The sequence below is a fragment of the Dasypus novemcinctus genome, chromosome 3 (assembly GCF_030445035.2).
Source record: "Dasypus novemcinctus isolate mDasNov1 chromosome 3, mDasNov1.1.hap2, whole genome shotgun sequence".
In the NCBI taxonomy this organism is placed as follows: domain Eukaryota; kingdom Metazoa; phylum Chordata; class Mammalia; order Cingulata; family Dasypodidae; genus Dasypus; species Dasypus novemcinctus.
This window is the reverse complement of record NC_080675.1, coordinates 79,997,603-80,012,677: the sequence shown is the minus strand read 5'-3', so window position 1 is coordinate 80,012,677 and position 15,075 is coordinate 79,997,603. Positions and strand designations below refer to the sequence as shown.

Here is a 15,075-nt window from a genome sequence, read left to right as displayed (position 1 = left end):
ACTTGAGTTGAAAATGTTGATACTAGGGGAGTAGGTATAGCTCGGTGATTGAGTGCCTGCTTAGCATGTACAAGGTCTGGATTCAATCCCTGTAACTCCTCAAAAAAAAAAAAAAAGTTGATACCAGTAGGTGATGATTAAGTTACATGTGTATGTTGCAATGCCCATGGCAGAAATCTATACAAAGAGATATACTCAGAAACACTATAAATAAATTGAAACCCAATTATAAAACTGTTTCAGGAACCCACAGCAAGTCAAGAGAAGAGAAACAGAGGTTGACAAACTGAACGAACAAACAGGAAATAAAGTGAGAGACTTAAGTTCTAACATATCAATAATTAATTTAAATGTATGTAAATGAGAGAAATATACTAATTAAAAGACAGTTTGGCAAAGTGGATAAAGAAAAACATATCTCAACTATACAGTGTTGACAAGAAATTCACTTCGAACATAATGACAAACATAGAATGTAGAAGGATAAAGATATATCATACAAATATTAATTTAAAAAACAGGAGGCTATATAAAATCCAAATGAAAGAAAATTATTTGAATTTTCTCAAATGCATCAATTGAGATGATCATGTGGGTTTTATCTTGATTGACTTTTCTCATGTTGAACTACCCTTGCATTACCAGAGAATTCCAGTTTGGTCATGGTGTGTAATACTAGTTCAGTTTGCTAGTATTTTGTTAAGGAATTTTGCATCTATATTTATAAGAGATACTGGAATTTTCTTTTCTTGCGATATCTGTATCTGATTTTGTTTTTAGGGTGATATTGGCCTCATAGAATGATTTAGGAAGTGTTTCCTCCCCTTCAATTCTTTTGAAGAGTTTGAGCAGTTATTCTTGGAATGTTTGGTAAAATTCACCAGTGAAGCCATCTGGTGCTGGACTTTTCCTTGTTGGAAGGTTTTTGATTACTTATTCAATCTCTTTGCTTGTCTCTGGTCTGTTCAGATCTATTTCTTCTTGGGTCTGCTGCGGTAATTTGTGTGTTTCTAGGAATTTGTCCATTTCACCCAGGTTATCTAATTTGTTGGCATACATTTTATCATAGTATCTTCTTATGAACCTTTTTATTTTCGTGAAGCCAGTAGTAATGTACTCCATTTCATTTATGATTTTATTTATGTCCTCTTTTTTGTCAATCTAGTTAAAGGTTATCAATTTTATTGATATTTTCAAAGAACCAAATTCTCAAAGAGTCTATTGTTTTTGTATTCTTGATTTCATTTTTCATTATGATTTAATTTCCTTCATTTTACTTGCTTTGGATTAGGTTTCTCTTACTTTTCGTGTTCCCCATGTATAAGGTTAAGTTACTGACTTGAGGTATTTCTTCTTTTTTAACATAAGCATTTACATCTATCAATTTCCCCCCTGAGCACTGACTTTCTTGCCACCCATGAATCTTGGAATGTTGTATTTTCATTTTCTTGCCTCTCAAGATAGTTCTTAATTTCCCTTGTGATTTCTTCTTTGACCCAGTGGTTGGTTGTGTGTAACTTTTAATTTCCACATAATTGTGAATTTTCTAGTTTTTCCTGTTATTGATTTCTAGCTTCATTCCATTGTGGTTGAAGATACATTGTATGATTTTAATCTTTTAAAATCTGAGATTTGTTTTGTGACCTAATGTATTATTGATCCTAGATAATGATGCAAGCATTCTTATTTATTTATTTATTTATTTATTTATTTATTTATTTATTTCCCCTTCCCCCTCCCCACCACCAGTTGTTTGCTCTCTGTGTCCATTCACTGTGTGTTCTTCTGTGACTGCTTCTATCCTTATTGGCGGCACCAAGAATCTGTGTTTCTTTTTGTTGCGTCGTCTTGTCTTGCATCAGCTCTCCGTGTGTGCGGTGCCATTCTTGGGCAGGCTGCACTTTCTTTTGCGCTGGGTGGCTCTCCTTATGGCGTGCACTCCTTGTGCATGGGGCTCCCCTACATGGGGGACACCCCTGCGTGGCATGGCACTCCTTGCGTGCATCAGCACTGTGCATGGGCCAGCTCCACACGGGTAAAGGAGGCCTGGGGTTTGAACCGCGGACCTCCCATGTTGTAGGCAGACGCCCTATCCATTGAGCCAAGTCCTCTTCCCAGCATTATTTTTTTTTTCTTCTTTTTTAATGTTACATTAAAAAAAATGAGGTCCCCATATATCCCCCACTCCCCTTTTTAGCTTTATTTTCTTTATTAGAGAAGTAGTGTATTTATAGAGCAATCACACATAAAGTACAGGATTCTTGTATACCACTCTATCATTAACACCTTGCAATGCTATGTTACAAGTGATGATGAAACATTTTCATAATTATACTATTAACTATACTCCATGGTTTAACTTAGGTTTCACTGTTTGGATAGTGTGGTTCCATGGATTTTTTTTTCAATTAGAGAAGTTGTGAGTTTACAAAACAATCATGCATAAACTACAGGATTCCCATACATCACCCCACCGCCAACACCTTGCTCTGGTGTAGAACATTTGTTATTAATGATAGCACTGGGTTTCATTATGTGGTCTGGATATTAAACCCTTATCAGACATGTGGTCTCCAAATATTTTCTCCCATTGAATAGGTTGTTTTTTCACTTTTTAAAATAAAAATTCTTTGGTACAGAGATGTTTTTGAGAATATCTCATTTATCTATTTTATTTTTTGTTGCTTATATTTTGGGTGTAAAGTCTAAGAAACCATTGCCTACCAAAATTTCTTGAAGGTGCTTCCCTACATTTTCTTCTAGGAGTTGTATAGTCCTAGCTCTTATATTTAAGTCTTCAATCCATTTTGAGTTAATTTTTGTATATGGAGTCAGATAGGGGTCCTCTTTCATTCTTTTGCATAGGGATATCTAGTTCTCCCCGCATCACTTGTTGAGAATATTATTTCCCAAATGACTGGATTTGGCAGCCTTGTCAAAAATCAAGGGGAACGGATGTGGCTCAAGCAGTTGAGTGTGCCTGCTTCCTACATGCAGCCCACCCAGGAGTGGTGCCACACACACCAAGAGCTGACGCAGCAAGATGACGCACAAAAAAGAGATGCAGTTTCCTGGTGCCACTGAGGGTGCAACTGGACACGGAAGAACACAAAGCGAGTGGACACAGAGAGCAGACAATGGGGGAGGGGAGAAGGGAGAGAAATAAATATAAAAAAAGAAAATATCTGTTCTTTTAAAAAATTTTTCCACCCTCTCAGCACTGCTTTTGCTGCATTCCATACTTCAGAAAAATTTTTATTGTGGATTTATTCCCCCCGCCACTGGGTTTTTCTATGAATTCTCAAGCTACTCTTTAAAAATATATATTTTAATACAAGCCTATAACTCTTTATGCATTATTCTGATATCTTACAAAGGAAGTCTTTTTAAAAAAACTTCTCTCCCTCCCATTTCCCTCCCTGCTGTTTTGCTGTCTGTGTCCATTCACTGTTTGATCTTCTGTATCTATTTCTCTTTTTTTGTCTTCTTTTCTTGTCTTTCTCCTCTAGGATTCACCGGGATTCAATCCAGGGGACCTCTGATGTGGAGAGAGGTTCCCTGTCAATTGCACCACCTCAGTTCCTGGTCTCTGCTGCACTTCACCTTGACTCTCCCCTTCGTCTTGCTGTGTGACTCATGTGTGTGGGTACTGGCTCATCGTGTGAGCACTCAGCTTGCTGCATGGGCACTTGGTTTGCCATGCGGGCACTGGCTCACTACACAGGCACTCATGTGGGCACTCGGCTTGCCATTTGGGCACTCACATTGGCACTCAGCTCACTGCACAGGGACTGGCTTGCCATGCAGGCATGTTTTCTCTTCTTCTTTTTCACTAGAAGGCCCCAGGGATCGAACCCGGGTCCTCCCATATGGTAGGCGGAGGCCTTATCACTTGAGCCACATCTGCTTCCCACAAAGGAAGTCTTTTTCTTCATTTGGTAGCAAAACTGGACATGAACAGATGCAAAGGTTTTTTTTTTTTTATTTACTTTTTTTTAAAATTTTATTCATTTTGTAAAGATATTACATTCAAAAAATATGAGGTCCCATTCAACGCCACCCCCCCCCCCCCCCCCCAGCAACACTCACTCCCATCATCATGACACATTCATTGCATTTGGGAAGTACATCTCTGGGCATCTCTGCACCTCATGGTCAATGGTCTAGTCTCTATTCTACTCAATGAGAATGCTCATGTTTTGTTGCAGAAATATAATGTGTTTGCTTACAAGGTATCCTTAATCTGTATCTGTCCTTTTTTATATATTGCTAGATTTGGTTTCTTCATATTTATTTAGGATATTTACAACTTAGTTCATGAGATATTAGCCTGTAATTTATTTTTGCAATGTTCTTGTCAGATTTTGACAGGTTGTATTCTCATTTTCATTTCTCAAGATATTTATTAATGATATCTCTTGCAATTTCTTCTTTAATCCATTGATTATGTAAGAGTGTGTTGTTTAATCTCTCTATATTTGTGAACTTCCCCTTTATCCATTATTGATTTTCAGTTTCATTACATTATCATCAAAATGCTTTGTATACTTTCAGTCAAGACCTGTCTTGTGAACCAATGTTTGGTCTATCCTGGAGAAGGATTCATGAGCACTTGGCAAGAATGCTCATGTAATGTTGTAAAACTCTATAAATGTTAGGTCTAGTTCATTCATCATATTAGTCAAGGTCTCTGTTTCCCTACTTATCCACTGTCCAAGTGTTCTATCCAATGCTGAGAGTGATGTATTGAAGTCTCCAACTATTATTGTAGAGGTGTCTATTTCTCTCTTCATTTCTGCCAGTCTGTGCCTCATATATCTTGGGGCAACCAGGTTAAGTGCATAAATATTTATTATAGTTATTTTTTCTCAGAGGATTGCTTTTATTATTTCTTCGTTTCTTATAACAATTTTGCATGTAAAATCAATTTTGTCTGATATTAATAATGCTACTCCAGATCTTTATTGGTTCCTATTTACATGGAATATCTTTTTCCAACTTTTGCTTTCAACTTGATCATGTCCTTATCTCTGAGGTGAGCCTCTTGTAGACAGTACATAGATGGCTCATATTTTCTAGTCCATTCTGTCAGTCTATGTCTTTTGATTGAGGAGTTAAATTCACTAACATTCACTATTATTCCTGTAAAGACATTACTTACTTCATTCATTTTATCCTTTTGCATTCCATTGTCATATCTTACCATTGTCATTTTATGCTTTAATTTACTCTTCTTAATAGTCTATAATTAAGAATTTTTACATTCTCCACCTGTTATTCTTCTCCAGCTTCAATCCATTACAGTCAGTGAAGTGCTTTGCTTAATTTCAATCTTTTAAAATGTTTTATGACTCAATATGCGGTCTATCCTGCAGAATTATCCATGTACACTTGAGAAGAATGTATATGCTGCTGTTTTGGGATACAATGTTCTATAAATGTCTGTTAGGTCTAGGTCATTTATCATATTAATCAAGTTCTCTGTTTACTTATTGATCCTCTGTCTAAATCAAGGGTTCTTACCCTTTTTTGTTCCCATGGACCTCTTTGCCAGTCAGGTGAAACCATGGATCCCTTACTAAGTCCACACTACGCTGTGTATTACTTAATAAACATATCACACCTGCACCATCATGTCCCCACAAGAATAATTTTTTTTAAAAATTTCAATTCAAGCTCACAGACCCCTTGTTAAGAACCCCTGGTCTAAATGTTCTATCTATTGACGAGAGTGGTGTATTGTAATCTCCAAGTATTACTGAAGAGATGTCCTTTTCTCCTTTCTCTTTTCCCAGTGTTTGCATCATGTGTTTTGGGACACTATATTTAGGTGCTTAATTATGATTTATTTTATTTCTTGATGGATTGCCCATTTTATTAATGCATTCTTCTTTGACTCTTATTAACAGCTTTTCTTTTAACATCTATTTTGTCCAATATTACTGTGCTATCATAGCTCCTTTTGGTTACTGTTTGCAAGGAATATCTTTTTCCAATCTTTCACTTTCAAAGTGTTTGTGTCTTTGGGTTTAGGCGGGTCTCTTTTAAACAACATATAGTGAGATTGTAATTTTTAAAATTCCATTCTGCCTATCTGTGTCATTTGATTGGGGAGTTTAATCCATTAACATTCAATGTTATCATTGTAAAGGCAGTACCTACTTCAGCCATTTTATCCTTTGGTTTTTACATGCCATATTTTTCATTTTTTAAAAGCGCCTTTACCCTTAATGTTAATCTTCATTTATTCACTCTACTCCAAGGCTCTCCCATCTTTTCCTTTAAGTCTGCTAAACTCCCTTTAGTATTTCTTGTAGGGAATTTCTCTTTTTTTAAAGGACATACCAAGGGTTGAACCTGTCATCTCATACATGGGAAGCAGGTGCCCCACCACTGAGCTACACCCTCTCCAGAGGAAGTCTCTTGTTGACAAACTGTTTCTGTTCATCTGTGAATATTTCATACTCTCCCTTATTTTTGAAGAACAGATTTGCCAGATCAAAAATAAAAAAATTTTTGACTGGCAGTTTTTCAGTACTTAAATATATCATAATACTCCCTCCTTGCCTCTGTGGTTTCTGATGAGAAAGCAGCACTTAGTCTTACTATGGATCCTTCATATGTGATGAATTGCTTTTTCCTTGCTGCTTTCAGAAATCTCCCTTAATCTTTGGCCTTTGACATTCTGATTAGTATGTGTCTCAGAGTAGCTCTATTAGGATTTACTCTGTTTGGAGTATGTTGCACTTTTTGGCCATGAATATTTATGTCTTTCAAAAGAGTTCAGAAAATTTCAGCCACCACCTCCTCAACTTTTCTTTGTTCCTTTTCCCTTTTCTTCTCCTTCTGGTTCACCCATGATACATTTCTCCCCCCACTGTGCTCTCAGCAGCCCACGGCTGTTTATTCAAAGCAGGAAGGAGGCTGGGGACACTGCCTCAGGCCTGAATGTGACTCTTGGTGCTGAAGGCCAGGTAGTAGATGACCAGGTTGATGACCGTGGCCAGCACCTTGGTGGAGACCCAGGGTCTGTTCCATGTGCTCTGATGGCCCATGCTGACTGTGAACAGGGGTGGGATGACAGAGACGTCCTCATTATTTCTCTGAGCCTTCTGCAGGAGGCTGTAGGATTCCTTGTGGAAGAAATGGATCTCGTAGGTGCCTGCATGGGCGCTCTTGTGGTCCAGGCTCCAGACACCTGATAGTGCCCAATATCCTGGCCCCAAGTGGCAGGAAACTGTTTCCCACTGACGTCAGCATAAAGAGTCATGTTCTGGACCCTGTTCTTGCACATCAGGGAGATATCCACAATAAAGATGGTCTCAGTGGAGATGATAGCATCTGAGGTGGTGTAATAGGAAGGGGTGATCTGGGGCTCCATGCAGGCCTTGGCTGGGCAGCAGGAGAGGCTGGGCAGCAGAAGCAGTGCCAGGGCCCTACCGATGCCACTGCTGCCATCGCCTCTTCTCTGCCAAGGAACGAGAGCGAGCTCTCCTGAGCATGAGGAACCAACGAGGAAGCATGTGCATAAGCGACTGTGGGAGTCAATCTAGCACCAGTGAGCTTGGCTAGTCCACATGATATCACTGGCAGCACTGACGTGTCCCCCTCCTGGGGCTAGGGGCCCAGTGGCCCACACCCCCCTAAGATGGCAGTGGCAGGGCATTGGAAGGGCCCATGATGCATTTTTGTGTTTGCTTTGTACTGTCATTCAAATCCCTGAGACCCTGCTCAATTATTTCCATTCTTTTTTCTACACCTTCTATTGGCAAGATTTTGATGTCAGTCTTCTAGTTCACTGAGTCTTTCTTCTGTCTGCTAAAATCTGTTGTGTCTCATGTATTTTTAATCTTTTCTATTGTCTTTCATTCCCATAACTTTTGAAAAAATATATTTATTTTTATTTATCCCCCATTGCTGCTTGCACTCGCTGTCTATTCTCTGTGTCCATTTGCTACACATTCTTCTGTGTCTGCCGTGTCTTCTTTTGTCTTCTCTTTAGGAGGCACTGGGAACAGATCCTGGGACCTTCTGATGTGGGAGAGAGGTACTCAATCGCTTGAACCACCTCAGCTCCCTGGCTTGTTGTGTCTCTCACTCTTTCCTCTGTGTATCTTTTTTTGTTGTGTCATCTTGTTGCATCAGATAGCTGCATGGGCCAGCTTGCTGCACGGGCCAGTCTGTTGTGTGGTCTAGCTCACCTTCACCAGGAGACCCCAGGAACCAAACCTAGGACTTCCCATGTGGTAGATGGGAGCCCAATCACTTGAGCCACATCTGCTTCCCAACCATAAATTCTTTTATATTTATTTTTAAGTTTCAAGTTCTTCTTTATGCTCACAGCTTTTTTGTTGTTGTTGGTTTTTTGTTTGTTTGTTTTTTGAGCTACTGAGGCCTAGGATTGAGCCCAGGACCTTGTATGTGGAAAGCCAGTGCTCAACCACTGAGGAACATTGGCTCTCCTGAGTCAGTTTTTTTCACTTGTTTGTTTTTGCTTTTAAGAAGGTATGGGGGATCAAACCCAGGACCTCCCATGGATAGGAACCCAACTGCTTGAGCCACATCTGCTCCCTTACAGTGTCTTCTTACTATCCTTTATCTCTTTCACATTTTCCTTCATCTTCTTAAATTGGTTCAGATTTGTTTGACATTTTTAATTAGGTCTTCCAAATTCTGTGTCTCCTCTAATGTTTTAATTTATCCCCTATCTTTCTTAGTATGGTTTGTAATATATATTTTTCCCTGATGTTTAGGCATCTGATTATCTTGATAAGTTTACTTTGAAGGTCAGTTTCTCTCTCTTGCCTATGGTTTTATTGTTGATTGGCTTTGTGTTAAGGCTTTTCTTAGATGCTTGGTTCAACTTATTCTAGACCTTCAACTGATTAGTTGGTTTAACTGATTAAATTTTTTTTTCAGTTCTTCATCTGACTTTTGTCATACATATATAGTACAATTTTTAAGACTGCCTTTTTTTGTGCAGTTGTGTCACATCCAGGAGAAAGATTCCTTTCCTCTGTTCCTTCTTTGGGAATCTTGATCTGTTCTATTTGTTTCCGTTTTGTCTTATAGCTTTTTTATACTCCCTTCTTTGTCTCTAGCTACTTTTGTGTGGAGGGCAAATTCTTGGAGGAGGGTCACCCTGTAGAGGATTTTCCCAAGTAGTTCCCAGTCAAAGCAGGGCCAGGGACCCACAAAGGGGGTATAAACTGGTTCCAAAGTGTCCTGGGAAGAGCAGAAAGGATGCCAAAATCTTCTATGATGGCTTCTCAAAGCTCTCTTAAAGTCTCTACCACCTCCCTCCCCATCTGGGGTGGGGATGAAACAATTGCTGTCACCAACTTTGTCTAGGGCAGATTGAAACAGTGCTCATAACCTAGACTCAGTGATATGAATTCACTATTCAAAACCCGTGATCAAGAGGCCTGGAGGAGAGGAGAGACAGAAGATGAGACACTGATGTCATTAAGCCTTGCCATATACCTGATTGCCCACTGCTGAGCTCAGGGAGAAAGTGATCCTGGAGGAGAAGGCAGAGATCAGCAGAGCTACTATTGTGCCTTGCCATGTGGCAGGAGTCCAGGATTGCCAGCAGCTGAACTTCAGGGAGAGAGTTTCACCTTATGCCTGGAGTTGTACATTTTCCCCAGCCTTGGAACTGAGTTACTAGGGATTGAACACAGGACCTTGCATATGGGAAGCAGACCTATATATTTCCCTTTCGGCACTGCATTTGCTGCATTCCAAAAGTTTTGCTGGTAATAAGAGAGATTTTCCGGAGCTTCAGTCTTTCTATTTTGTATTTCAACTCCATCATGGTAAAGAACTTCCTCCAACATTGGAAAGTTTGCAAGAATGTCAGCCTCTAATCTCTTCTTCACTATTGGTAACTTAGCCAAGAAAGCTTGTAATATTACAGTTGTATTCATAATGGTGACTTCATGATGCTGAATGGAAAGATTTATCTAATTCACATGGTGAAAAATATCTGCCAGGTAAGCCAAACCACAGGTAAAATCCTTTCTTTCAAAGTGTTCTATGAGTGGTGTAGCAGTTTAATACAGATATGAATTCCAAAAATAGATACAGTATTATGTTTGTAAACTGGGCATGATTAAGTTATAACTCCGGGTGGGGACTCACAGATAAAAGGCATTGCAAAGGACAGAGTTGGAGGGTTTTTAATGTTGGAGTTTGATGCTGAAGTCTTAAGCTGGTGCTCTGGGAAGTAAGCACACAGAGGAAAGAGAAGCAAGCCCTGGGAAGAGAGGAACCCTGAGTCCAGAAAGAAGCAGCAAGACTTGGGAAGAGAGGAACCCAGGAAGCCTGAACCCTGGCAGACACTGGCAGCCATCTTGCTTCAACACTTGGAAACAGACTTTGGTGAGGGAAGAAACCTATGCTTTATGGCCTGGTATCTGTAGGCTCCTACCCCAAATAAATACCCTTTATAAAAGTCAACAGGCTTCTGGTATTTTGCATCAGCACTCCTTTGGTTGACTAACACAAGTGGGTTTTTTCTCTCAAAAAAATGAAGCTTCTGACCTTAGTTCAAATTAGCACTTCAAGACTTGTCCTCTTGAAAGCCAGTGCACTTCTATGTGTTAGAGAAAGGTTTCTTATTCTACTCCCAAATCTTGACAAAATCTTTTAAAAATACAATGACTTTGAGAACTTTTAAAAAATAAAGTTGATAACTTTTACGGCTGTTGACAAAACTTCTTCAAGGGTTGTTGGAAGAGTCTTTGTTGCCAGTATATGTTTGTGTATAAAGCAGTAAGTGATGATGACTTGAAGAGCTTCTTTTATTACTAAAGTTGAAAAACCAGATGTATTACCAAGTACCGCAGGAGTTCCATCAGTGCAAAGACAATGACATTCTTCTTTCCAAGTGAAATTTTGTTTGTGAAAAAAAATTTTTACCAGTGAAAAACGTTGATGGCCTTGATAGTTTCCAAAAGAAAGTCACAAAATTAGAATTATTCTTTGATGGCATCAGCATGCAAATAGCAAACATTGAGAGATGTCTGTAGTTTCATCCACTTGCATGCTGAAGAATGCTGAGGGTACCAATTTCTGGATATAGCAGTTTGATATTGTTTATGAATTCCAAAAATAGATGTTAGATTATGTTTGTGAACTGGTCTGTTGCTCTGGGCATATTAGATTGGACTGGATTCAGAGGTTCCACTTTTACTTGATTAAATAATGACTAAGGCTTTGATTGGGCCTTAGTCATGTCAGTAGGATGTTGAGTCCCCCACCCCCTTGGTGAGTGAGGACTCCCAGAGAAAATGACATGGCAGAGGAGAAAGTTGGAGTTTTAATGCTGGAGTCCCGGGAAGTAAACACACAGAGAAGCAGATATGTGAGGAAAGAGAGAAGGCTCCATTAGACACAGCAGAGGCCCCAGGAAGAGAGATGGGCTGTTCACCTGATAGTTTACAGCTGGTCTTACAGAAAGAGCAGAACAGCTGAGTCCAGAGAGAAACAAGCCCTAGGAGAGAGACAAGACTTATCTCAGCCTACAGATGATATTGGAAGAAGCTGGGACCACGGAGCCTTAAGAGTAAGAGGAAGCCTGAGCCCTTGCAGACACTGGCAGCCATCTTGCTCCAACATGTGGCAACAAACATTGGTGAGGGAAGTAACTTATGCTTTATGGCCTGGTAACTGTAAACTTCTATCCCAAATAAATACCCTTTATAAAAGCCAACAGATTTCTGGTATTTTGCATCAGCATCCCTTTGGCTTATACACTGGATGACCTGCTTTAAAATATTAAAAGATATCAGCTATTCTAGAATGTATTATATCATTTGACAAGGGAACCACTTCTAATTTCTTGCTCTGTTCCAGTCCACACACCAATTCAACCATTTCCAGTACACAGAGCTTGCTAAAGTCCCATGATCAGGGCTTGGTTGTGCCCCACCCATTCCTGGGGAAGAACTGCCCTTCAGGAAAGTGTTCCCTGCACCTGAGTAGGCAGTGTGTCTTTAAATCTCCACCACCACTCCTGTATGGGACTGGGTTGAAACCCTGGCTGTTACTGCCCTTGTTCAGGGTGGGTTGAAATAGTACCTCAGACTGGACCCAGCAATCCAAAGCCATGATCAGTGCTCAGCTGTTGTGGAGAAGAGGATTTTATATGTCCCTTACTATCATAACTGAGGTATTCATGGGCTGAACCCAAAAGCGGCCTGCTGTGAGAGTGGGGATGGGCATCAAATGCCATGTGCAGAAAGCTAGTCACTGTTCTTTTTTGTTTAAATATTCAGAATGTATTTTTATATACATTGGAATTAGACTACAAATCAATATAAAAAGCTAATTTAAGGGAAGCGGATGTGGCTCAGGTAACTGAGCTCCCACCTACCACATGGGAGGCCCATGGTTCAGTTTCTGGTGCCTCTTAAAGAAAACAGCAAGCTGGCATGATGGGCAGGCACAGCAAGCTGACACAATAAGATGATGCAACAAGAGACACAAGAAGAAAAACATAATGAAACACAACAAAGCAGGGAACAGAGGTTCCCGGTACCTCCTAAAGAAAATGAACAAGACAGCTGACACGATGGACAGGCATGGCAAGCTAACCCAACAAGATGACACAATGAGACACAAGGAGAAAAAACATGAGACACAACAAAGCAGGTAACAGAGGTGACTCGAATGGCATCAGAGTGACATCAGAGGTCCTGGTTTAGTTCCCATTGCCTCCTAAAGACACAGCACACAGCAAGTGCAAACAATGAGGGGGTGGGGATAAATAAATAAATAAACAAATAAATAAAATCTTGTTTTAGAAAGGCTAACCAGAAAAATCCAAACTACTGAAAATTTAAACAGGTCACATTTAAATAACCCACTGGCCAAGGAACAACTCTCAAAGAGAAATTAGAAAATAATTTAAAAATGGTAATGAATCCATTTACCACAGTTTATCAGTCTCTTTCTCCTGCTCTCCCCTGGATGCTATATATTGTTCTTCTGGATTCCAAAGCCTCAGAGCAGTTGTTTCAGATAGTTTCTGCTGTTCAATAGCTGTTTTGGAGGATGGACTGAGTCCTGGAGCTCTCTATTCTAACATCTTACCCTGAAGTTAATCTATGTATTCTTGAGAAGATGTGTATTGTGTTGTTGTCACTTGAAGTGTTCTATATATGTTAGGTACAGTTGGTTTATAGTTTTATATCCTCTATTGCCTTATTGATTTCTGCATAGATGTTCTATCCATTTTTGAAAGTAGTACATTGACATCTACTTCCTAGTGTTAATGTAGAAGCATCTATTCCTTCAAATTTTTTAATGTTTGCTTCATATATTTTGGACCTCTATTGTTAGATATGTTTATAATTGTTATATCTTTTTGATAAATCAAATATTTATCAATATGTACTGTGCTTCTTTGTATCTTTTTAATTTATTACTTAGTCTATTTTGTCTGATATTAGTATAGTCATCTCCACTCTCTTTTAGTTAATATTTGCATGGCATTTTTTCCATCCTTTCACTTTCAATTTATGCACGTCTTTGAATTTAAAGTGAGTCTCGGGAAGCGGATGTGGCTCAATGGATAGAGCATCCCCCTACCTCATGGGAGGTTCAGGGTTCAAACCCAGGGTCTCCTGGCCCATGTAGTGAGTGGGCCCATGCGCAGTGCTGATGCACGCAAGGAGTGCCGTGCCACACAGGGGTGTCCCCCGTGTAAGGGAGCCCCATGTGCAAGGAGTGCGCCCCGCAAGGAGCTGCCCCGTGCAAAAAAAGCACAGCCCACCCAGGAGTGGTGCCACACACACAGAGAGCTGACGCAGCAAGATGGTGCAATAAAGAGACACACAGATTCCCAGTGCCGCTGACAAGAATGCAAGCGGAGACAGAAGAACACATAGTGAATGGACACAGAGAGCAGACAACAGGGGAAGGGAAGAGAAATAAATAAAAACAAATGAATCTTTAAAAAAAATAAAAAAGTGAGTCTCTTGAAAAGCACACGTGGCTCAAGTGACTGAGTTCCTGCCTACTACATGGGAGGTGCCTGGTTCGGTTCCCAGTGCCTCCTGGAGAATACGAAGAATACAGAGAGCCGGCATGACAGGCTGGCATGGCAAGCTAACACAACAAGATGACGCAACAAGGAGACACAAAGAGGAAACACAATAAGAGATACAACAAAGCAGGGAGCGGAGGTGGCTCTAGCGATTGAGCGCCATTCTTCCACATGGGAGGTCCAGGTTCAGTTCCTGGTGCTGAGCAGATACAGAGAGCATACAGTGAATGGACACAGAGTACAGATAGTGAGCACAAATAACAGGGAGGAGGGGGGAGATAAATAAACAAAATAAATCTTAAAAAAATAATAATAGGCGGCAGACTTGGCCCAGTGGTTAGGGCATCCATCTAAGACATGGGAGGTCCGCAGTTCAAACCCCGGGCCTCCTTCACCCATGTGGAGCTGACCCATGTGCAGTGCTGATGCGTGCAAGGAGTGCCGTGCCACACAGGGGTGTCTCCCCCGCGTAGGGGAGCCTCACGTGCAATGAGTGCACCCCATAAGGAGAGCCGCCCAGTGTGAAAGAAAGTGCAGCCTGCCCAGGAATAGCACTGCACACCTGCACACATGGAGAGCTGACACAACAAGATGATGCAACAGAAAGAAACACAGATTCCCATGCTGCTGACAACAACAGAAGCGGACAAAGAAGACAGAGCAAACAGACACAGAGAACAGACAACTGGGGTGGGGGGTGGGGAAAGGGAGAGAAATAAATAAATAAATCTTAAAAAAAAATAAAGTGAGTCTTTGCAGACAGCATAAAGTTGAAATACTTTTTAAAAACTTATCAATCTCTGCCTTTTAACACAGTTTAACTCATTTACATTTAAAGTAACTATGATAATACAAGACACTTCTGACATTTTCAGATTAGGATTTTGTAAGTCTTATACCTTTTTTCTTTTTTATATTTATTTATTCATTTTTAAGACTTATTCCCCCCCAACCCCATTGTCTGCTCTCTGTGTCCATTTGCTGTGTGTTCTTCTATGTCTGCTTATATTCTAATTAGGCAG

The 15,075-nt window shown here is 40.1% G+C and overlaps 1 protein-coding gene and 1 pseudogene across 6 annotated transcripts in view; both read right to left on the bottom strand.

Annotated features, from left to right (window-relative positions):
• Positions 1 to 15,075, bottom strand: part of LOC101426633 (uncharacterized) — a 74,946-nt gene that overhangs the window by 31,056 nt on the left and 28,815 nt on the right. The gene's annotated exons all lie outside the window — the stretch shown is intronic.
• Positions 5,000 to 10,323, bottom strand: LOC139438670 (translocon-associated protein subunit delta pseudogene; annotated as a pseudogene).